Raw genomic sequence first — 23,752 nt, forward strand, 5'->3', positions numbered from 1 at the left:
TTCTGGGGTGAAAAGCATGTTTGATTTCATATACATACCTGAAACATGTATTGATGTGAATTATCTAAGTGCTAACACACGAAAGTCCCCACGATCACAGTGATTAACTTTGAGCCGGTGGCTTGTGAATAGTACTATTGGTTTGACAAACCCAAAAGGAATCGGCCTGGTTGCCGTGTTATATAGCGCCGTTTTCACATGACCATATTTATACAAACATGCTATGTAGTATTAGACATAGCTACCGGGGCATGTTGTGGGCGGAAGAGGAGCCATAGTGGTTGATTGAGCATGGGAAATGGATGCACGTAGCACATACAGCCAAGGCTTCACTATAGCTTAGCATAATTACATCATTTACATACATACATACTTATATCATGATTACAAGTGTAAACTTGTGAATATTCATAATTGTTTTCTTGAAACTCGTGAAACTCACCAACTCTAGTAGTTGACCCGTTTTAAACTGCTTTTCAGGGTTACCGAAGTTGGAAAATCCATGATTGTGTGCTACCTGTTACTAAATGTGATCGATGCGGTGTGAATAGAGGCAAGGTTACCAGTATGAGTAGAGTAGCTTATGAGTATGTTTGTTGTAACACCTAGTTTGTAATCAAAAATAGATCAATGTAATATAATGTAGATTAGTTGTAATGTTTCTTTATAAACAATGTTGTTGATACCAGAGGTGTCTATTACATTCCCGTTTTATGTTTCCGCATTGTGCTAGTCGGGGTGTGACAGATGTTGGTATCAGAGCCATTGGTTATTAAGGATTAGGTTATCCCTTGGGGTACCTAAAATATAACCGTAGGTTCGATTAACTCTGGGAAATATTTAAGTAATAATTTAATATTACATACTGATGGATGTCGGGATGAACTTGTTGGGCAAGTGAGTTATTGTGGTCCGGAACATAATAACAGACTTGCTTGTACGAGGGAATTCTGGGAAAAGTCGCGGAACGTGTGGTTAGGTAAAAGTGGCAACATATGTGTATAAAAGGTAATGTGTAAGTATATATATATGTAACACCCATACATGCTTATCTGAATCAAGGTGTATAAATACGTATACGTACGATACTGTTGATGACGGTAAATTTTATTATGAATATTATATTCATTTATATTCAGTATTAATTCTAATAATAATTAAAAATTAAAATTTTAATAAAACTAATATTATATTCTAATATAATTAATATTAAATTTGGCTTAATTAATTAATCTTCCCGACAATAGTTATCGCTAGCAATAGTTATTATTCTTATAACTAACCTTTGTGCAAAGTCATGTCAAGAAATAACGATTACGTACCGGAAGAAGAACCGGTAATCTCGGCTGAGGAGGAAGATCCAGAAGAGGAATGAGAGGAGGAATCATAGGAGGATCCAGAGGAGGAGGACCCAGAAGAGGAACTGGAGGAGGATGAGGAAGTGGTGGAAAAAGAAGTTATTTGTAGAGAGCTACCCAGGAATGTGCCTGATCTGTCCGGCTACAGATGCGATAGCTATCCACCCAGGTCACCACGCAGAGATCAGAACAAAGTTAACAATCAGTACCATTCACCTGCTAGAGTAGACAGATCACCCACTCCACCTATACTCCTGTCCCCGACAACTTCAGCCACTGAACGAGTCTGACAAACTGCTCATATTCAGGTAACCCCGATTGACCCTACCTCGATTCCATTCAGATCTACCCACTACCAGGGAGGACCTTCACGTCCTAGGGTGTACTTCATCTTCCCGTTCGTTGAGTATACCAACTCCTCGCCCTGACCTCCCAAACGTAGGAAACAACTCTTGGATGGCTGTCTTGACTGACCGTGTGATAGACCACTCGATAGCCATAGCTAACATTAACCAGGAAAAGAGGAACGTGACCTAGTGCTTATCGACGTTACAGCAGATAGTACTAAACTTGCAGTAGTCAGATGCCTACCACTGTTGGTGTTTGGATAGGGTGACAGTTCGACTGTGGAACTATTACTGGATGATCACGGTGTTGTTGTTTTTATGTTTGTGGTTAGTCTATCATTTGTGCGGATAAATGCAGAATGTTACAGATATGTGTACGTGATCTTTTGATAATCCATGTATGTATTATAGTAGTATATTATGTTAACATGGGGCACAATTTTGTACATTATTACAAGCACTGACCCTTATAGGGTTAAGTCTAACAGTCACTTAGTGACAGATTTTGATATATACATGCAAGCACTGGCCTTTATCAGGCTAAGTTTATGTACCTTTTATTATCAATGTACAGAACAATTTGTGAAATGTCAGTATGTTATCTGGTTTACCTGTACAACATTTATTGTGATTATTATTACACGGTGCCGTAGTCTGGAATTAGTATTAATTGGCTTATATTTGTTTAACATTATAGAATGGCCCCAAAGATAGCAAATTCTATGACTGAGGCAGAAATAGCCGAGATGATTGCTCGGCAAATGCATGCAGTAATTCCACTTATTGTAACATAGGTGACTGCCGGTGTAAACGCAAATATGCAAACAAACCAACAACCGATTAATAATGTTCCCCCAAACAATACGAAAACTGTCACAAATAACATTCCCCCACTTAATACAAACGCCCCTCCCAATGCAAATAATCCGCCACCTGATGTAAATAATGTCAACAACAATAATCCCCCACCGAACCCAAACAGTAACAACAACAACCCTGATCCCCTTTGGAGAGAATATTCAATTAACAACTTCATGGCCTGTAAACCGATTGACTTTAAGGGCATCGAAGGGCCAAACGGGTTAATCAAATGGATCGAAAAGACTGAATCTGTCCTCAATATCAGCAATTGTCCTCCCGAAAACATTGTCAAGTATGTTGCCTCTACTTTTACGGATCATGCTTTGATGTGGTGGAACACCACAGTTCAGATAAAAGGGCAAGATACGGTTAACCGCATGACTTGGGCTGAACTTAAAACTTTAATGCTAGATCATTTCTGTCCAAAGAACGAAATACAAAGGTTAGAACACGAACTCTGGAGTCTGGAAATGAAATGAGCGGATCATCTGGGGTATACCAACCGTTTCAACGAACTAACTCGCCTAGTACCATGGTTAGTAACTCCCGAAGACAAACGAATTGAACGTTATATTTGGGGTTTAGCCCCGGAAGTGAGGAGTTTGGTGAACTCCGTGGGTCACACATCGTTCGAGAATGCCGTGACTTAGACTGGTATTGTGACTTTTGATTTAGTAAGAAGTGGTGTATTGAAAAAGGCTGGAGAATCAGTGGGTATGAAACGAACCGACTACGGGACGAGATCACAAGGAGGACAATCAAGCAAGCGTGCACGTTCAACAATAAGAAATTATGCTATAACTGGTTCCTATACGAAGCAAGACAGGTAGAAGGGACCCTTGCCAAAGTGCGATAAATGTAATTACCATCATGTGGGAGAATGCAGATTCCCGGTATGCTAGAAATGTGGTCGAACTGGGCATTATGCCCCTAATTGCAGAGAAGGTACAAAAATTGTGAACCGATCAACCCAAAAAACTCAACCTTGTCGTCCACCGCCACCCAGGCCGCAGCCAATTCGCCAACAACCTATCGAGCAGACTGCAGCCACAACCACCTACCGTGCCTGTTATGAATGTGGCAGTACAGAACATATTAGAAGAAACTGCCCCAAGTTGAATCCAAGAGCATTTACTAGACCGAACCAAGCATCGACGTCTGGTGTGCCTAGAGGACGCGTGTTCGTTATCGGGTCAGGAAAAGCACGACAAGACCCGAACGTTGTAACAGGTACATTCATAGTTTCTGATCAATATGCTTCTGTATTATTTGATACTGGTGCCGATAGAAGTTTCGTTTCCTCTAGCTTTGTATCCCTGGGAAATATGCCAGTTAGTGAACTAACAAATCCCTATACTATAGAACTCGCTAACGGTAACTCTATAACTGTCAACAAAATACTACAAAACTGTTCTATTATTCTAAATGACCACCCATTCCTTATTGACCTACATCCAGCAGAGTTATGAAGTTTCGATGCTATTGTCGGCATGGACTGGTTAATCAAGTATAAAGCGGAGATTGTGTGTAATGACAAGACGGTTAAAATTCCCCTTTCGGATAGTGAAATGATTGTAGTTCAGGGAGAGAAGTCCGGTTTGATATTACCTCTTGTGTCTCATCTTAAAGTGTTGAAATGTTTATGCCAAGGTTGTATGGCATTTTTGGCAAACGTGACCATAAAGAACCCTGAATAAAAACACATTGAAGATATCCCCGTTGTACGTGAATACCCTGATGTCTTTCCCGACGACTTACCTGGATTACCACCGAACCAACAGGTTGAATTTCGTATTGACCTAATCCCAGGATCAGCCCCCATTGCTAAGCCACCTTACCGACTGGCACCCTCTGAAATGCAAGAACTATCCAACCAGTTACAGGAATTGTTAGATAAGGGTTTTATACGTCCCAGTTATTCTTCTTGGGGAGCACCGGTATTGTTCGTAAAAAAGAACGATGAAAGTTTCAGAATGTGTATCGATTACTGGGAATTAAACAAAGTTACCATCAAAAACCGATACCCTCTTCCACAAATAGACGATTTATTTGACCAACTCCAAGGGGCAAACTATTTCTCGAAAATTGACCTTCGATTTGGTTACCACCAAGTTAAAATTCAAGAGGAAGATGTGTCTAAAACGGTATTCCGAACTCGTTATGGCCACTATGAATTCTTAGTTATGCCGTTCGGACTGGCTAATGCTCTCTCAGTTTTCATGGACCTTATGAATCGTGTTTGTAAACCGTACCTCGACAAATTTGTTATCGTATTTATTGATGACATTTTGATATATTCGAAAACCAAGGAGGAACACGAGCAGCATTTATGAACTATCTTGGAGCTATTGAGGAAGGAAAAGTTGTATGCCAAGCTGTCAAAATGTGAATTCTGGCTACAAGAGGTACAATTTCTAGGGCACGTTGTTAACCAACACGGTATCCATGTAGACCCGAGTAAGATTGAAGCCATCAAAAATTGGCAAGCCCCAAAGTCACCAAAAGAAATCCGCCAATTTTTGGGTTTAGCTGGGTATAATCGGCGCTTTATTGCTAACTTTTTGAGCATAGCCCAACCTTTAACCCTTTTGACTAAAAAAGATCGCGTTTATGTGTGGGGAGAAGATCAAGAAGTGGCTTTTCAATTGCTAAAACAGAAACTATGCCAAGCCCCGATACTGAGTCTTCCAGAGGGAAATGATGATCTGGTAGTTTATTGTGACGCGTCCCGGAAAGGTTTAGGGTGCGTACTTATGCAAAGAAACAAAGTCATAGCATACGCTTCTCGACAATTAAAGGTGACGAGAAGAATTATACCACCCATGATTTGGAACTGGGCGCGGTTATTTTCACACTTAAGATCTGGAGGCACTATTTGTATGGCACCAAATGTACAGTATACACCGACCACAAGAGTCTACAGCATATTTTCGACCAGAAAGAACTAAACATGAGGCAGAGGAGATGGGTAGAGCTGTTGAACGATTATGACTGTGAGATTCGATACCATCCGGGCAAGGCCAATATAGTAGTAGATGCCTTGAGCAGAAAAGACAGGATCAAACCACTACGAGTCCGAGCACTTGGAATGATCGTCCAAACCAGTCTCACCGAACAAATTCGTATTGCTCAAAACGAAGCTCTAAAAGAAGGTCACTTGGAAAATGACGGCTTACATGGGATCGAACAAAACTTTGAAGAAAGAATTGATAAAATATTATATTACAAAAACCAAGTTTGGATTCCCACTTTAAGTAATCTGCGTGACTTGATCATGGACGAAGCCCATAAGTCCAAATACTCCATTCACCCTGGAACAGATAAGAGGTATAAGGGCTTGAAGGAGTATTATTAGTGGCCCGGTATGAAGAAGGATATAGCCACGTATGTTGGTTAGTGTTTAACTTGTGCGAGGGTTAAATCCGAATATCAAAAGCCTTCGGGAATGTTGCACCAACCAGAAATCCCGCAATGAAAATGGGAAAAAATTACCATGGATATTGTAACCCACCTCCCTAAAACTTCCCGAGGAAATGATGCAATATGGGTGATAGTTGACCGACTAACCAAATCCGCACGCTTCCTTCCAATCCGAACCACTTACATAACCGAAAAACTTGCTCACATTTACATAAATGAAATCGTGTCCCGATACGGTGTATCCGTTTCGATTATTTCTGATCATGATAGCCATTTCACCTCTCGTGTCTGGCAAGCCGTACAAGAAGCTTTGGGAACCCGAATTGACCTAAGTACCGCCTACCATCCCCAAACCGACGGTCAATCTGAGCGAACCATTCAAACCTTAGAAGATTTGTTTCCTGCTTGTGAACTAGACTTCGGTGGGAATTGGGATCAACATCTTCCACTGGTTGAATTTTCATACAATAATAGCTATCACAGTAGCATTCAAGCGGCACCATATGAATCGCTGTACAGGCGGAAATGTAGATCACCCTTGTGTTGGACTGAGGTGTGAGATACCCAAATTACATGATCTGACTTGATTCAAGAAACCACTGATAAAATCCGTAAAATCACTAACAAATTGAAAATCGCCCGCAATCGACAGAAAAGCTACGCTGACGTTATCTTTTGAAATAGGCGATAAAGTATTCCTCAAGGTATCCCCATGGAAAGGCGTCATTTGATTCGGAAAAACCGGTAAACTAGCTCCGCGATACATTGGACCGTATGAAGTAATTTCTAAGATTGGTCCTGTAGCCTACCGACTAAAATTACCTTTGGAGTTGAGTTGTATTCACGATATCTTTCAGGTATCAAACCTGAAAAAGTGCCTTACTGACGAAACCGAAATCGTGCCATTAAAAGACTTAAACATAAACGAAAAACTGAATTTCGTTGAAGAACCGGTGGAAATATTAGAGGGAAAAATAAAACAATTAAGACACAACAAAATCTCTCTAGTCAAAGTTCGGTGGAATTCAGAATGGGGACCCGAATTCACGTGGGAACAAAAATCTGAATTTTAAGAGAAATACCCGCACCTATTTCCAAACAAGGACAAATTTGAATAATTGAATTTCGGGGACGAAATTTTCTAACGAGGGGAGGATGTGACATTTGAGCCAAAACAAGGTACACCTCTGTACGTATTTATCAATTTAGCAAATAAACGCTTTTTACGTAACGAACGAACGATTAAATGAACAGGTCGGGTTATGACCCACATATCCTAGGGGGCCATCTATAAGTGATAAACGTTTAATATAAGCTAATATATTAATAATATGACCTTAGCACGATAGTAAACAAGTTAAACGAAAACATGCTCGTTTAACTACCTGCTATAGATTTAAGCGCGAAAGATAGTAACAAATCAAGAATTTTATCATCCGTTAAGCCGAAAAGACTTACCAAACACTTCTTTGAAATGTTTTAAGTGATCCGTGAAAATATTTTCGATTTTTACAAACATATAGTATGTTTCTATAAATTTACACAAAAATAGCCGAAAAACACTCGTTTTCGCACTGTTTGACGCACCCGATATATTTTTCTTTCCAAATACCGAACCCGAAATAAACTTGGACTCGGGATTTCATGTTTGGGCACGCAAAACAAGACTGATGGGCCAACAGTGGGCCCAAAGGGGGCCCAACAAGCCCAGCCTGCCAAAGTTGAATAAAACTTTTTTTTTTATTATTAATTTGGTTTCCTTTAAAACTAAGAAAACTTAGATATTTTCAAATCATTTTCCAGAACTTATACTATCAAACATCTTCTGTTCTTCATGGAAACTAGCCAAAACTTAAGGTATTTAGCAAGTTTAATCAATTTTAACTTGATTTAATCATGTTTAATTACTTATAAACATAGTTTGATTGCCAAAAATCATTCCTAACCATGTACAAACCCTAAAAATAGTCCATAAACATGTTTTGATCATACACATGGTAAGGAACCTGGTTTTATACTTTTTTTGGCCATAAACATGGATTATAGGGTTGAAACGGCATTTTGCGGTTCAAAAGTTCGTTTTTGTGCACTAGCCGAAACCCTAAGTTTAGGGCTGTTAGGTTGATGAAAAATTGCTTGGTTTGTGGTATAGGACTTTTATCTATCCTACATAGGAGCACAAGATCTTGAAAAGTTGATTAGAAAGGTGGAAACGAACCAAAACCGCTAAGGTAATGCCGAAACACTCGCTTACGGGCTGTTTAGGTTAAGGTTGTGATGTGCAGATTGTTAGGTCCTGAAATTTTTCAGGGACATCAGGGACCATATCATTGAGTCCCTGTTCAAATTTGGTAATTTTTTAACCATCCGAGAATATTTGGCAAATTTATTACCCAATTGGGCCATTTATTTTGGAAAAATAGTTAAAATGCTTGAAAAATTATAAAATTTTGTGAGGAACTCAGATTTGATGTACTTTGATCACATATGAATTTTGGAATCATTTGGAGAAGTCTATGGGAGCCTTGTGCATATGCGTTCGTGTAAATTTTTATAGCCAAATTTTGGCCGAAAAGAATATTGCACAAGTTTTTTGCATTCTGGAATTGATACATGTTATTTTGGGACATAATTTTGAGTATTCAGGAATTTTTATGGAATTTTTGGAAATTGTTTGGGATAAACGGACGATTTTCAAGCGAAATATAGCTGATAAAATGAATTTTTATAAATTAATAAATAAGTAAATAATTCCAGAAATATTTTTATTAAAATATACATATTTTAATTGATAAGTGGTTAAATTTTCATAATTTAATGATTAACAGTTAATTAATTATGCTAATTTGATGATTAAACAAATTAATTTTTTAAAAAAACCGGCAAGTTCGTGACTAACGAACCTGTGGGAATATAAAAACACCAAGAGTGATCAAAAATCATATTTTTGGATTAATTAAGTAAAAACGAACCTTTCTATGGGAAACCTGGACAATCTGGATAGATTGTGCGCATTTCTTCTCAAATCAAACTGAATAAACGGAAACGGACCTGTAGGTAATCCGGGCCCCCAATATGTGATCTTTCTTTATAACTTAGTCATTTTATTAACCAATACATTTACCCAAGCTTATTTCTCCATAACTGTTTTCTGAACGTGTAAACGAACAACTTGGCCCAGCTGGGAAAACGGGAATCTGAGCCAAGTTCGGATTTAAGTATTAGACATTGAACAACATCACAATCTAAGCCTATTGACACTTTCTGGGCGTTTCAACTACACCCAGATTAGTTATATAGCCCAGTTTAGTATTGAGATTATAATAATATTTAAATATTAATATTATTATAATATTGATTATAGGAAACCGTGATTGCAAGTTATACAAACCTCGAACCGACGTGTTACTGATTATCTACTAAACAGAGAGTTTCATGACCCCACTTCAAAACTGTTTTACGAACTTCTGGGGTGAAAAGCATGTTTGATTTCATATACATACCTGAAACATGTATTGATGTGAATTATCTAAGTGCTAACACACGAAAGTCCCCACGATCACATTGATTAACTTTGAGCCGGTGGCTTGTGAATAGTACTATTGGTTTGACAAACCAAAACGGAATCGGCTTGGTTGCCGTGTCACATAGCGCCGTTTTCACATGACCATATTTATATAAACAGGCTATGTAGTGTTAGACATAGCTACGGGGGCATGTTGTGGGCGGAAGAGGAGCCACATTGGTTGATTGAGCGTGGGAAATGGATGCACGCAGCACATACAGTCAAGGCTTCACTGTAGCTTAGCATAATTAAATCATTTACATACATACATACTTATATCATGATTACAAGTGTTAACTTGTGAATATTCATAATTGTTTTCTTGAAACACGTGAAACTCACCAACTCTAGTAGTTGACCCGTTTTAAACTGCTTTTCAGGGTTACCGAAGTTGGAAAATCCGTGATTGTGTGCTAGCTGTTACTAAACGTGATCGATGCGGTGTGAATAGAGGCAAGGTTACCAGTATGAGTAGAGTAGCTTATGAGTATATTTGTTGTAACACCTAGTTTGTAATCAAAAATAGATCAATGTAATATAATGTAGATTAGTTGTAACGTTTCTTTATAAACAATGTTGTTGATACCAGAGGTGTCTGTTACATTCCCGTTTTACGCTTCCGCATTGTGCTAGTCGGGGTGTGACAGCATGTCTCTCTGGTTTCTTCAGAATGTTGTTGTATATGTTCAAAACAGCCAACTTTGTGAGTAATCCAAAACTAAGTCCTCCGGATATTCATTCACTTTGTTATGGAATTGGTGGACTTGTTCCAGGCTCGTGCAGCACTGTTTGTGATGTTTCAGGCTCATTCTCACTTTATGTAAATCTCGGGCTCATGTTCAGCTTATGCAACTGGTGTTGAGTCTTCAGTTTGAGGCTGTTCATCTTGACTCTTTCTTAACTCCTCCATTGCTGCCCTTATGCTGTCATCAGCCATTCTTCATAATCTTTCATCCTCTTCTTCCTTCTTTTACAAGTTTAATAGAGTTTGAAGCATTTCTTGAGGAATCTCCTCTTCTTCTTCCATTGCAGCACTTTCAGCATTCATGATCTCTATAACTGTTCTAACAGATTCTCCTTCAGCCATGTTTTAATCTGAGTATGCCTGTATCTTAATATTGAAATACAAAGTTTTAAGGATTCGTAAATCCTATGCAAACAGTTCACACTATAAAAGAGTTATAAAATTTTAGGGCGTATTCACCTTTTATGACTGTAATCAGTGTCTGACACTGATTCCTGTATATTGTTCAGTTTCCGCTACTTACTCTTGTCTGTAAACCAGTTTCTGTTACTGATTCATGTTTCTATTTTCGCTTTTTGATTGATTGATTGACTGTTATCTCAGACCTATAGTACGAGATTAACATTTGTATAAATATCTAGATCAACGATCTAGCTTCAGACCCCATAGTCTGTTTTGTATAGCTTTAACCTAGACAAATCGTTTGTTTGTACAAATCATGTGGACCATTAGTCCTTTTGTTTAGTTACTAATTATATATCAGGTTTCTTCTTCTGGAAGAAACATTTATACAAGGTTTCATATTCAAGAAGAAACATTATTTTAACTATAACCTGTGTGAATGAATAGTATATTTCTTAATTATTAAGAAATACTATTTTAACTATTCCCTTTGCAATTAAATGTTTACGTTTCATAATTATGAAGAAACAATAATTAACTATAACCTTTGCTTACGAAAAGTTATTTATAGTTAACCGAGATCAAGGTTCGGGCGATACCCCCGACTATTGTCTAAGCTATTATAATAATAATAAAATAATAACTTAATCTGAACCCCTACCTCTCAAGGGTATTTGGAGTAAAATGCCTATGACTGATTAAGAGGCACTTCTACTCTATATCGTGTACTAGGGCTTAGAATGTCATAGCTTCGAATCTTGGCACGTTCCACAAGGCGTGGGATGATTCTCGAGACTAAGTGTGTGAAAGAGTGTGTGATTTGGTGTGGGTTGAGAATGCCGTGAACCTTCCCTTTTATAGCTGAATTTGGGTACCATCGCGTAGCGCGACGGTCCCTTCTCCTTGGGCATCGCTTAGCGCGATGTCAGGTGAATGACGCGTGGCTGCTGACTTAGCCCTAGCGTCTGCCACGTGTCTCCCCATTGCAACACGTGTCTGTTGCGTCATCAAACTCCATCGCATAGCATGATAGTCTTGTTCCTGGGCTCATCGCGTAGCACAATGGGTTTCAGAACTCAAATTTTTATTTTTAGTCCCTCGTCTTTGATAACTTGTCACTTCTTGATCATACTTCCATTTTCTAAAAATACTAAAGCAGCCCTTATGCGGCTCGTGGCGATGCGAGCGTCTGAAGTGCAAAGTGCGCCATAAAAACGTCACATTACACCCATCGCCCAAGTCCGTGTCCGAGTCCGAGTTCGTATTCCATGCGCGTCGGGTGCTTAGCATCCTCCGTTATGGGTATGGAGAATGGTTAGCCACATTAAAACATTATTATGGAAACTTGCTTCCTTATAAAGAGCTTCCATTTCTTTTCTTATTTCCATGTGGGATGAAAGTTATCTTCCTTATTATGTAGAATGCTTCCATTTTCTTTCATCTTTCAATGTGGGATGGAATTTTCTCATTTTCTTAAGATAAGATGTCTTTATTTTTCTTATCTCATTTTTCCCATGACTTATCTTGAGAATATTTTTAATCCTTCAACTTTCAAAATAGACATATTTGGCCCAAAATAAATATGGGTTTTTCCGAGATGTTACATCCTCCCCACCTTGAATTGAATCTCGTCCTCGAGATTCGCTTGTCTTAGGTGTAACGCCCGTTAATTTCTGTTAAAAAGGTTTAACCATGTAGTGTTGTGTACACCTTTCGGGCTTGACTCGGCATTCTTCCGAGAGCTCCTTGCCACCCTCGTAAACGTATCTTATTTAACTTTCTTACAAGTTCACCCATTGTTAAAGTAGAGGGACTATGATGTATTATCGTTATTATATTATAAAAAAAGATAAACCTAAACCCTAACCCAACCCCTTACTCCGATCGGCGCCCCCCTCCCCCTCTCTTCTCGATTTCCATGCAAGACCAGCCCGTTTCCGGCCATCCAAACTTCAATTTCAGGTCGGTTATACCTTGGTATAACTCTTTTTCACCATTAAACCCTTTGTTGAACACGTTAGGGTTGAGTTTTGATTATAACAATTTCTGACAGATTCATACTTGTTTATTGCTTGGTATGTAACTCAATGAAAATATATTGTTTTTGATCGATTCTTGTTTCTATGATATTCTACTTTGAGTCTAGTTTCCAGAAAGGTATAATACGTAATTTTTGGACTAGATTTGAATACTTTTTATGATTTTATAAGATCGAATGTCAAATCTGATGCGGGATGACGGATTCTGGTCTGTCTTCCCAACATCATAACTGTGACATTTGAGCGAAAACAAGGTACACCTCAGTACGTATTTACCGATTAAGCAAATAAACGCTTTTTGCATAACAAACGAACGATAAACTGAACGGGTCGGGTTATGACCCAGATATCTCGGGGGGCCATCTATGAGTGATATACATTTAATACAAGCTAAAACATTAGAAATATGACCCTAGTTTGATAGCAAACAAGTTAAACGAAAATATGCTCGTTTAACTACCCGCTATAGATTTAAACGCAAAAGATAGTTACAAACCAAGCACTGTATCATCCGTTAAGCCGAAAAAGACTTACCAAACACTTATTTGAAATGTTTTAAGCGATCCGTGAAATTATTTTTGATTTTTACAAATATATAGTGTGCTTTTATAATTTTACACAAAACTAGCCGAAAAACACTCGTTTTCGCGCTATTTAACGCACCCGATAAGTTTTTCGCGCCAAAACCGAACCCGAACTAAATTTGGACCTGGGCTTTCGCATTTGGGCCTTTAGAATCAGATTAATGGGCCAAATTGGGCCCAAGGCAACCCAATAAAAATTCTGGCCGCAGCCCACCCCCCACCCCCACCCCCACCCCCATTCTTTTATAAAACTTATTTTGGAAGCTTGTTCATTCGGATATGAATTTTGTGAACTCAGATTTGATATATTTTGATCACATATGAATATTGGGATCATTTGGATAAGTTTAAAGGTGTTTTGTTTATTTGCGTTCGTGTGAATTTTTACAGCCGAATTTGGCCCGAAAAGAATATTGCACAAGCTTTTTACATTCTGTAATTGATACAGGTTGTTTTGGGACACGATTTGAGTATTCAAGAATTTTTTTGGAATTTTTGGAAATTGTATGGGGTAAACGGACGATTTTCAGGCGAAATATAGCTGATAAAATGATTTTTTATAAATTAATAAATCAGTAAATAAATTCCAGAAATATTTTTATAAAAAATCTATATATTTTAATTGATAAGTGGTTAAATTTTCATAATTTAATGATTAACGGTTAAATAATTATGCTAATCTGAATATTAAACAAATTCAGTTTTTATAACAAACGGCAAGATCGCGACTAGTGAACCTGCGGGAAAATCAAAACACCAAGAGTGATCAAAAATCATATGTTTGGACTAATTAAGTGAAAATGAACTTTTCTATGAGAAACCTGGACAATCCGGGTGGATTGTGCACGTTTCTTCTCAAATCAAACTGAATAGACGGAAACGGGCCCCGTGGCTAATCCGGGACCTAGTATGTGATCTTTCTTTATAACTTAATCATGTTATTAACCAATACATTTACCCAAGCTTATTTTCCCATAACTGCTTTCTGAACGCGTAAACGAGCAACTAGGCCCAGCTGGGAAAACGGGAGTCTTAGCCAAGTTCGGTTTTAAGTATTAGACATTAAACAACATCACAACCTAAGCCTATTGCCACTTTCTGGGCGTTCCAGCTACACCCAGATTAGTTATACAGCCCAGTTTAGTATTGAGATTATAATAATATTAAAATATTAATATTATTATAATATTGATTACAGGAACTACTGATGGCGGACTGAACAAACCCCGAGTTGATACAGTACTGAATATCTACTAAACCGTGAGTTTCATGACCCCGCTTTTAAACTGTTTTACGAACTTTTGGGGTGAAAAGCATGTTTGATTACATATACATACCTGAAACATGTACTAATGTGAATTATCTAAGTGCTAACACACGAAAGTCCCCACGATCACAGTGATTAACTTCGAGCCAGTGGCTTGTGAATAGTACTATTGGTTTGACAAACCCAAACGGAATCGGCCTGGTTGCCGTGTCACATACCGCCGTTTGCACATGACCATATTTATACAAACAGGCTATGTAGTGTTAGACATAGCTACCAGGGCATGTTGTGGGCGGAAGGGGAGCACAGTGGTTGATCGAGCGTGGGAAATGTATGCACGCAGCACATACAGTCAAGGCTTCACTATAGCTTAGCATAATTACATCATATATATACTTACATACTTATTTCATGATTACAAGGGTTAACTTGTGAATACTCATTACTGTTTTCATGAAACTCGTGAAACTCACCAACTCTAGTAGTTGACCCGTTTTAAACTGCTTTTCAGGTGTACCTAAATCGGAGTAATTTGGTGATCTGTTACTTGCCTGAAGTGTGTGGCCCGTGTATGTGTGTTCGACGATGAATGTATTATTTGGTTAATTATATTAATTATTTTATTATTATCCTCTCTATTGTTTAGAAACTATAACTTTGAAATAAAGTATGAAATATTGTTTATGAAAACTTGAACTAACTCAGCTCTAGCTGACTTTGTGTGTATGTTAGTTTGACTTTCAGGTTAAGGATTGGAGGTTATCGCTTGGACGTGCTGGGGACTACTCGGAAGGTTGAAGGCATTTCTGGTCAAGGATTTCAAATAAAGCGGATATTTTATTTACATTCGATTTTGGACACTTGTACCCGTGTTTGGGACTTTTAATACTTAAACTTTTTCCGCTGTTATTTACTCTAAACTGGTTTTAAATACAAAGAATTGTTTGGTTTTAAATTTTTGTGAAATTGTGGATGTGATTACCAACTGTAGGATTCCCGGGATTCGGGGTCTTACAAGTTGGTATCAGAGCCATGGTTCGAGGGATCCGAGCATTCCCAAATGCTTGGACTCGAACTGTAAAAGAAAAGAATAGAAATGCCAACCGCGAGTAGCTGCACGTCAAGAGGTAATTTTAATTGTTTAGTCATTCTTATAAGTTTTAGAATTTCATTATGTGCATAATTGATTACGTGTTAGATGGCATACTAATATGGTTAGGGGCAGGGGGTGTTTAGGATGGGCGGATAAAGTAAACAATTAATAACATCTGATCAACGTTATTAGCAGTTTACCGTTACCTACCATGTTCTAAACGCTACCTGTGCTTGACCGTGTTAGGGTTCTGTCTTTGTAGGGATAGGATATGGCTAATGCTCGTGTCGATAGCGTTACCGTTCTTCTCATTCCTTGAATTCTCTAAATTCCTCAACTCTCAAACGCTTTGCGCGTAATTGTTTAACTGAAGCGTAGCATGCTGTCACTCGAGATTCCTTTTAAATTTGTTGAGCTACGGGCTTTGTTCCTGTTTGTAGACTTTGTGCCCGTAGAGGTTTTGTCTCTTCCGTTTCTTATATGATTAGATGATTAGTATTTGTCTCCATCTGCGTTCGTTCCTATATAGTGGGATTCGGGGACGAATCCCATTCTAAGGAGGGTAGACTTGTATCACCCGTTAATTTCTGTAAAAAATGTTTAACCTGTAGTGTTGTGTACACCTTTCGGGCTTGACCCGACATTCTTCCGAGAGCTCATTGCCACCCTCGTAAACGTATCTTATTTAACTTTCTTACAAGTTCATCCATTGTTAAAGTAGAGGGACTAGGATGTATTATCGTTATTATATTATAAAAAAAATACATCTTTATATGCTAAAATCTGCATGTTATATTCGTTATTGATCGATAAGTTCGTTGTAGGCTTAACCGGTGGCTGCCCTTTCTCGCATCTTTCGGGGCTGTTATAATTGAAGTTCGTGCTCCGTCATCTTCTTAGGTATGTCTAGTGTAATATACTTTAGTATCATGAGTTTTGGCATTCGTTAGATTGGTCAACTGTTGATGAAGTTAAAACTAGGTTTTGGTTGTCTAGTTTGTCAATTGTTGTGTCTAGCGCGTTGTTTGAGGGAATTAACAACCAATTCGGATGTTGTAGCCTCGGTATGATTTGTTGGCTGTGAAAAACTATATTTTTATGGTATTGGGGCTGAATTGGTTATCGGTTACTCAAACGGGTTGGTACGGCGCAAATTCGCGTTTATTGGTAATTTGTGCATCGTGCTTGCGAATTACCGACCCATCCAACTGGTGTAGCATCGTGTGGACTTGTTGGCTGTGATTTTACTAAATTTGGTCCACACGGGGCTGAGTTGGTGTCTAAGTTCACAAACAACCCGTTAACGCGCGTATTCGATAAAGTGAACAACTTTCGGGGGTAAATTGGGAACCCTTTGTCCCTGGGACTAACTAAGGGTGGTTTTGGTAAATACATGGCCTCGGGGGTTGATGTAATTTAATTTGGTAATGTCAAGGCTTTAGGTCAATCAAATCATGTTAGAACGTCTCGTAGGATAAACGAGTCGGTACGTTTAGTTAGTAATCTTTGTGTGCAATCCAACAGGCTTGTAAACTGTGGATTGGCTTTGAAGTTCTCAAACTCTTAGGTGTTTGTATGGCTCGTTTCAGGTGAGTTATGATGCCCCTTTTAAATCTTTTTACGTTTTGGGCTAGCATACACACCATAATACAATTTTAAACGATTTTACTCGTTACAACTATTTGGATGGTATTACATAGCCTTACTTGTATTTGTGCATTTATATAACAATGAGTGGACTATATTCTATGCCTTAGGATATTTTAGACTTATTATGGTCATATATTCCTTAAGGTTATATACCTGATTATGGTCTAGACTCCAGGATGTTAATAGGCTTGGTAGAAATTGAATACGAGTAGATCTATTTACTTAGTTCACGTTTGGGATGATATAAATTATATATATGTACATATATATATATATATGTGTATGTATGTATAGAGGTATGTATGTATCTATGAGTATGTGTTACCTTACAGCCTACGGATGTGTGATGACATTTAGTTCCTCGTGACTAAGAGAGATGTGAGTAGGCTAATTGATGGGTGTGCATGGTGATCACGGCCGGGTCAAATATATTACTCGGGTTTTTATATCCCTTAGTGGAGAGGCCCGTGTGGCTTGATCATCATTTTGGCGTGTCAAATATATTACTCGGGTTTTAAAATCCCGTTGTGAAGAGGCCCGTTGTATGTTGAGCCGTGATCGGGTCAAATATATTACTCAGGTTGTACCCGTTGTGGAGAGGCCCGTATCACGTGCTTGGATGTGTAAGCTGTGACCAAGTTAAAAATATTACTTGGGTTTGACCCGTGATGGAGAGGCTCGTGTCACATGCTTAGGTCTTACCACGTCCGGGTCAAATATATTACTCGAGTCTTGACTCGTGGTGGAGAGGCCCGTTTACGTGTGTTCGACGAAGAATGTAGTATTTGGTAAATTATATTAAATATTTTATTATTATCCTCTCTTTTGCTTAGAAACTATAATTTTGAAATAAAGTATTAAATATTGTTTATGAAAACTTGAACTCACTCAGCTCTAGCTGACTTTGTTTGTATGTTAGTTTGACTTTCAGGTTAAGGATTGAAGGTTATCGCTTGGACATGCTGGAGACTACTCGGAAGGTTAAAGGCATTTCTGGTCAAGGATTTCAAATAAAACGGATATTTTATTTACATTCGATTTGGACACTTGTACCCGTGTTTGGGACTTTTAATACTTAAACTTTTTCCGCTGTTATTTACTCTGAACTAGTTTTAAATACAAAGAATTGTTTGGTTTTAAATTTTTGTGAAATTGTGAATGCGATTACCAACTGTAGGATTCCCTGGATTCGGGGTCTTACATTAGGTTTGGATGTTCTTACTTACCGTTTCATGATTAGATTCTATATAATCTGATCTTCAAGTTTAACTGTCAATGTAGAATGATTGAAAATTTTGGACCTGTTGCTAACTTTACATCTTATTTGTTGTAATCAGTCAATAGTTCAGAATTTCATGAGTAATTGTAAATTGCTAAACATAATGGCTAGTTGTGTTTAATTATTTACCTTGTGTTATGTATTCTAAATGTTTACCAATGTTAGCTTTATTTCTTCTTGGATTCGATCTATCGAATCAATTCCATCTCTTGATCCTAATCTTTTGTTTCCTTATATTCTGACAGTGTCGTCATATTTGATATGTTATCAGTCATATTTCTTGAACAATCTTGAGCTCTTTTTCTTTGACTTTTTGATCAATCCCTGTTGATATTCCATTAATAGTATTTCTTGAATCCTTTCGATCGATCAGAGATTTCTTTCAATGATATATTTTATCTTTTATTAGTGATATTCAGAATCCTTTCCCTCAGTACGTTATTAGCCTATTTTTTGTAATAGGCTTTAAGTCTGTTTCAGTTTAGCAAACTCGTGGCAGCAGACTCGTGGTCTGATCAGCAAACTTTTAAGTTTGATTTAGTTCAGTAGACTCTTTGTCTGATCAGCAGACTTTAAGTCTGATTCAATTCAGTTGACTCTTAGGTTTGACCTAACTTTGATAGAGTTTTACTCGTGAAATATTTTGTATTTACATATGATGTTTAGTATGGCCCGCTTTGACCTAATAGAGATAGTTCATCCAGCTGGATGAATCTGTCAGATGATAAACCAAATCAACATGTTATTGGTTTTGTGTATCAACTTTACATTCAGATGCTAGATTGTATTTCTTGTTAGAAGTACTGAATATACATTCTTGTGTATTGACAAGATCTGTATGCTAATATTTTATTTAGAACAGAGGGAATTAAATACCCTTTTTCAGTTTACAAAATTTCTCATTTCAAAACGAGTTACTACTAATGTATAGAAGTTAACTAGTCTATCTGACATTCTTTTTGATATTTGTTTCCTCTTGTCTTTTATTGTTGTCAGATATTTCTGATTTCTTTTGACATTGATGTCAGTTTTGATTAGCTTTTCTTTTCGGGCAATTTTTTTTGAAGTGGCTTGTTTCTCCAGATATGAAACATACTATAGGTTCCCAGCCGGATCTACACGGAATATCTCGTTCTACGTAGGTGCGGAATCCCTACGTAAGACGTTACGAGCGTAGAATACGATACGAGTTAACACGATCAAACACACGTTACAATAAACAAAGACACGTTGCATTGCAACCGAAAACACGTGATATCAATAACAAACACTGGACAACTCGTTACAACTCGATCAATACTGATTACAAACCTAGCCGTAACCTAGATTTATAACAGACGACAACTTCGACTAGCATGTTTAGGCGAAGTTGTCACTAACTTCGCTTACTCTACAAGTTCGCCTATATCAGCGAACTTGTGAGCTAACTTCGCTTATTACAAAATACTAATCCAACTAACTCGATTACAGACACTATATACTGAACTACTGACATCATGTACCAACAGACTCCCCCTTGGCAGTAGCTTCATATCTCTATCTTCAAGCACGTGTCTTGTAATCTTCAACAATCTTGTATCTTCATCTTTAAGCATGAACTCCTTCTCATACACATACCGAAACAACTCTTTGATATTTCTTCGCTTCGTCTTTCCAAGCAGGAATATAAAATATTTTCTTCTCATTCAGCACCTGCAGATCAGCTTGAGACAAGTTCACTAGATGCATCGGATCATATACTCTCATCAGCTCTTGTTCATCTTCGTCCTCCATTACTGCTTCAGCTGTTTCACAATCTACATACCACCACTTCAGATCTTTCAGCACATCCTTGGGCATTTGTTTCATCGGCACTACTTTTAGACACCGGATCGGCTTATACTTCATAATCATCCAAGGCTTGCCATCTTCTCTCAATCCTCTATCTTTGTCTTCAATAAGTTTTCCCTTTTGTGGTTTCAACAGCTCGAACTTTTTCTCTTTTATACTTTCCTTCCAAACAATCTTTCCAATGACTCTAGCCATGTTATCATCACTCCTGTTTATCAACCCCAATCTGGCTAAGTCTTTCACTTCACACTCTAGTAATGTATTCAACGATCTCAACAGCCTTTTGAAGTACTGAACACCATCATACCTTTTAATCACAAAGAGCCTCAACTGCTCATCATATATCCAGCATATAATCCCCTTTCTCGATTCAGCATAACCTCTAATGTTGTAACTTTTCTTAAACATAGTAGGGATCGCCGGTTTCTTTGTCTTTACAAACCACTGAGCGTAGCCTTCTTTTCATCTTGGCTGCTCTTCCCATTCCGTTTCATCATTTCCCATATCTTTACTCATATATGCCTTATCAACATCCGGAATCTCATGCTCCACATTCTCCTCCACAATCTCTCCCTCTTCAATCTCACTATCAATAACAATCTCTGCCCCAATCTTCTCTATCTCATCAACCGGTAACACATCGTCATCACCTATAATGTCATCATCCATCATCTCAGCATCCACGACCACCACATCATCACCCGAACCGCCAGCTGCACTTGTTGACTCCCCCTGAGATGTGGATGTCCCAAGAGCTTGTTCAGTTCTTGGCAACACTCCACCTGCACCTTTCGATGCGTTGGGATCATCGTCTCGATCATTTCGCGTCTTAGTCCTCAGCTCATCGTCTTTACAGCTAGTCTCCCCCTGAGATGCCAAGAACTGCTTCAAGGCATCAATTATTTTGCCATGTTCGATCAGCAGGGACGACTGAATCTGATTCTCTGCAACAAGGCCCTGAATAGCATGGGTCTGGATAAGATTTAACCTTGATTGTTCTACCACGACCCGTTCAAGTGCTGCTATTCGTTCCGTGTCGGATAAGGATGCATCGAAATCAAACCTCAGATGTGATATATCTTGAGTGTACTGAGGAGGGATTTCCAATGTAACCGGGACCTCAGAAGTAGGCGTAAACGTAACCACAGGTGGTATCGTAACTGACAACCCTGCAGTAGCTACAACTGTCGACTCAATAAATCTTGCCACGACCTCCGTTGGAGTAAGAGTTGGAGGTGGCAAAGATACAATCTCCGGAGTCGAGAGTTGGAATGTAGTGGGTGGGAGGCCGAATGAGGATGAGGTAGCCACCACGGGAACGTCCGTGGCGCTTGGCCTTGTAACTGGTATTGATGTCGGAACCATGGTCATACCGGACAGTGCGGGTGGAGTGAAACGTACCACCCTTGAGCTCTCACCAGCTCCCGAACCTGCACCTGTCCGTTCCCTTCTTGATCTACGGACCAACTGATGTACTTCTTCCTCAAAATCGGACTCACTGTCATCATCGACTCTCTTTCTTTTCCATGAATTCGTTCTTGAGTTACCAAAATTCATCTCATTTCACCCACATCATCATCTGAATCAGAATCAGCCACCGTCTGAGCTGGCCTAGTAACATTCACACTAGAAACATGTGCAACCGAGACTTGCACATTTTCCTCTAGATCAACACGTTCCATATCAAAGAAGCCTTGACCACCAAACGCTGCATCAAGGTCTACATTTTCCTTCGGTGACACAACAGGAGCAGCAGGTATAGCTTGTTGTACCTCAGGTGGTTGAGGTGCTCCAGCCTGTTGTGGATGAGGATCCCGAAACTCGTCCCCATGAGCTGGAACATACTCTGGGTTGATCAAGTACCCAAATAGTAGAGTATGTCGAGGATGGAGCTCAGGCTTGCTTCTTGCACTCGATGATCTACACTGAGCGAAGATCCTTTTGCTTACACTTTCCACGTATCTAATTGGGCGGCGCTGAGGTAATGTGGGAGCAACATGATTCAAAATCATTTGTAGGAATCTTGGATATATAAGAAATCTCTCACGCGCCACCGCTCTTCTCTGAGGATCTATCTCGTAGAATACCATCAGACTAAAGCTGTAACGCTTATTGTAAGTCAGTGCAGTCATTGCCGACTGCATGGTCACGCCCATCCCATCAGTACCAGCCTTTCTCCCTGACATGCACACGATCATCACATGCATGAGAAAGCGCCACTGGTCTAGCAAGAACCCCTTACGTCTCTGAGTATCCCCCAAGGGACCAGAATATCCCATCCTCAGAAACACACCATCTCGGAATGGAGCTACAAAGTCTGTCGGGTCGTCCCTCGTTTCATCTGCAAACCGCAAAGCCGCCCGGATCTGTTCAGATGAGAACTAAACCATGTGATTGTTGACTGTTGCTCGCATAACCGGGGGCTCGACGAGACAGTCATACTCCACTGTCTGCCAAAAATCCTCAATGTTTGGCAAGGATATCGGCAGTGTTGTGGTAATCGCGTGGAATGTACGCGAGCGGAGTAAGAACGTGATGATCTCGCGGAAATCATCAACACCGCTCGCATCCGGGTCTAATGTGATGTACATGTTATGATCCGGGAAAAACTGTCGTTGGTTATCTCCACCTTCATCACCACCTGCGCCGCCTGCTCTAGCTACAGCTGCCATTTCTGCAACAAACAGGCTAAGTTAGATAAACGTCAAGGCAAATCACAAGTTCGCCTCTTACTTTGAGCGAAGTTATGATTTATTCTGTATAGGCGAAGTTAGAGGTGGGGCGAAGTTGGGAACAACTTCGCCTCAACTTGAACTTCGCTGGATAATAGTTAAGTAAAAAGGGCCAGGCGAAGTTAATGATAACTTCGCCTAACCACAACTTCGCCTCAAATACTGTTACATAATAAATTATCAGGCGAAGTTAAACCTCAGGCGAAGTTACGGATAACTTCGCCTAAACTGTAACTTCGCCGAATATGAATCGGCAACAGATAGACGATTCAAACGAATTGATTAGGTCAATTTGGAGATTGCAGTCAGTTAAACACATGTTTTAGAGACGATCTAGACGATTAATATGTTTACGACCACGTGAAAGTAAGTTTGAAACTCGGGTGTTAAGGTTTCGGAAAAACGAGGTCGTGAATCGGGTCGAAACGACCTTTGATTAACCTTAATGAACGTGATTATACGATACTACAATCCTACACACCTTTAATCACGGATTAGAACTGGAAAAATGAACACAGAAGAATCGAGATATAAGTTCGCTTAGGGTTTCAGAAGATAAGTTCGCTGGTTTTTTAAATAA

Source organism: Bidens hawaiensis, unplaced genomic scaffold (genome assembly GCF_021521415.1).
Source record: "Bidens hawaiensis isolate Kalapana, Puna unplaced genomic scaffold, B.hawaiensis_p1.1 tig00005168_1, whole genome shotgun sequence".
NCBI lineage: Eukaryota > Viridiplantae > Streptophyta > Magnoliopsida > Asterales > Asteraceae > Bidens > Bidens hawaiensis.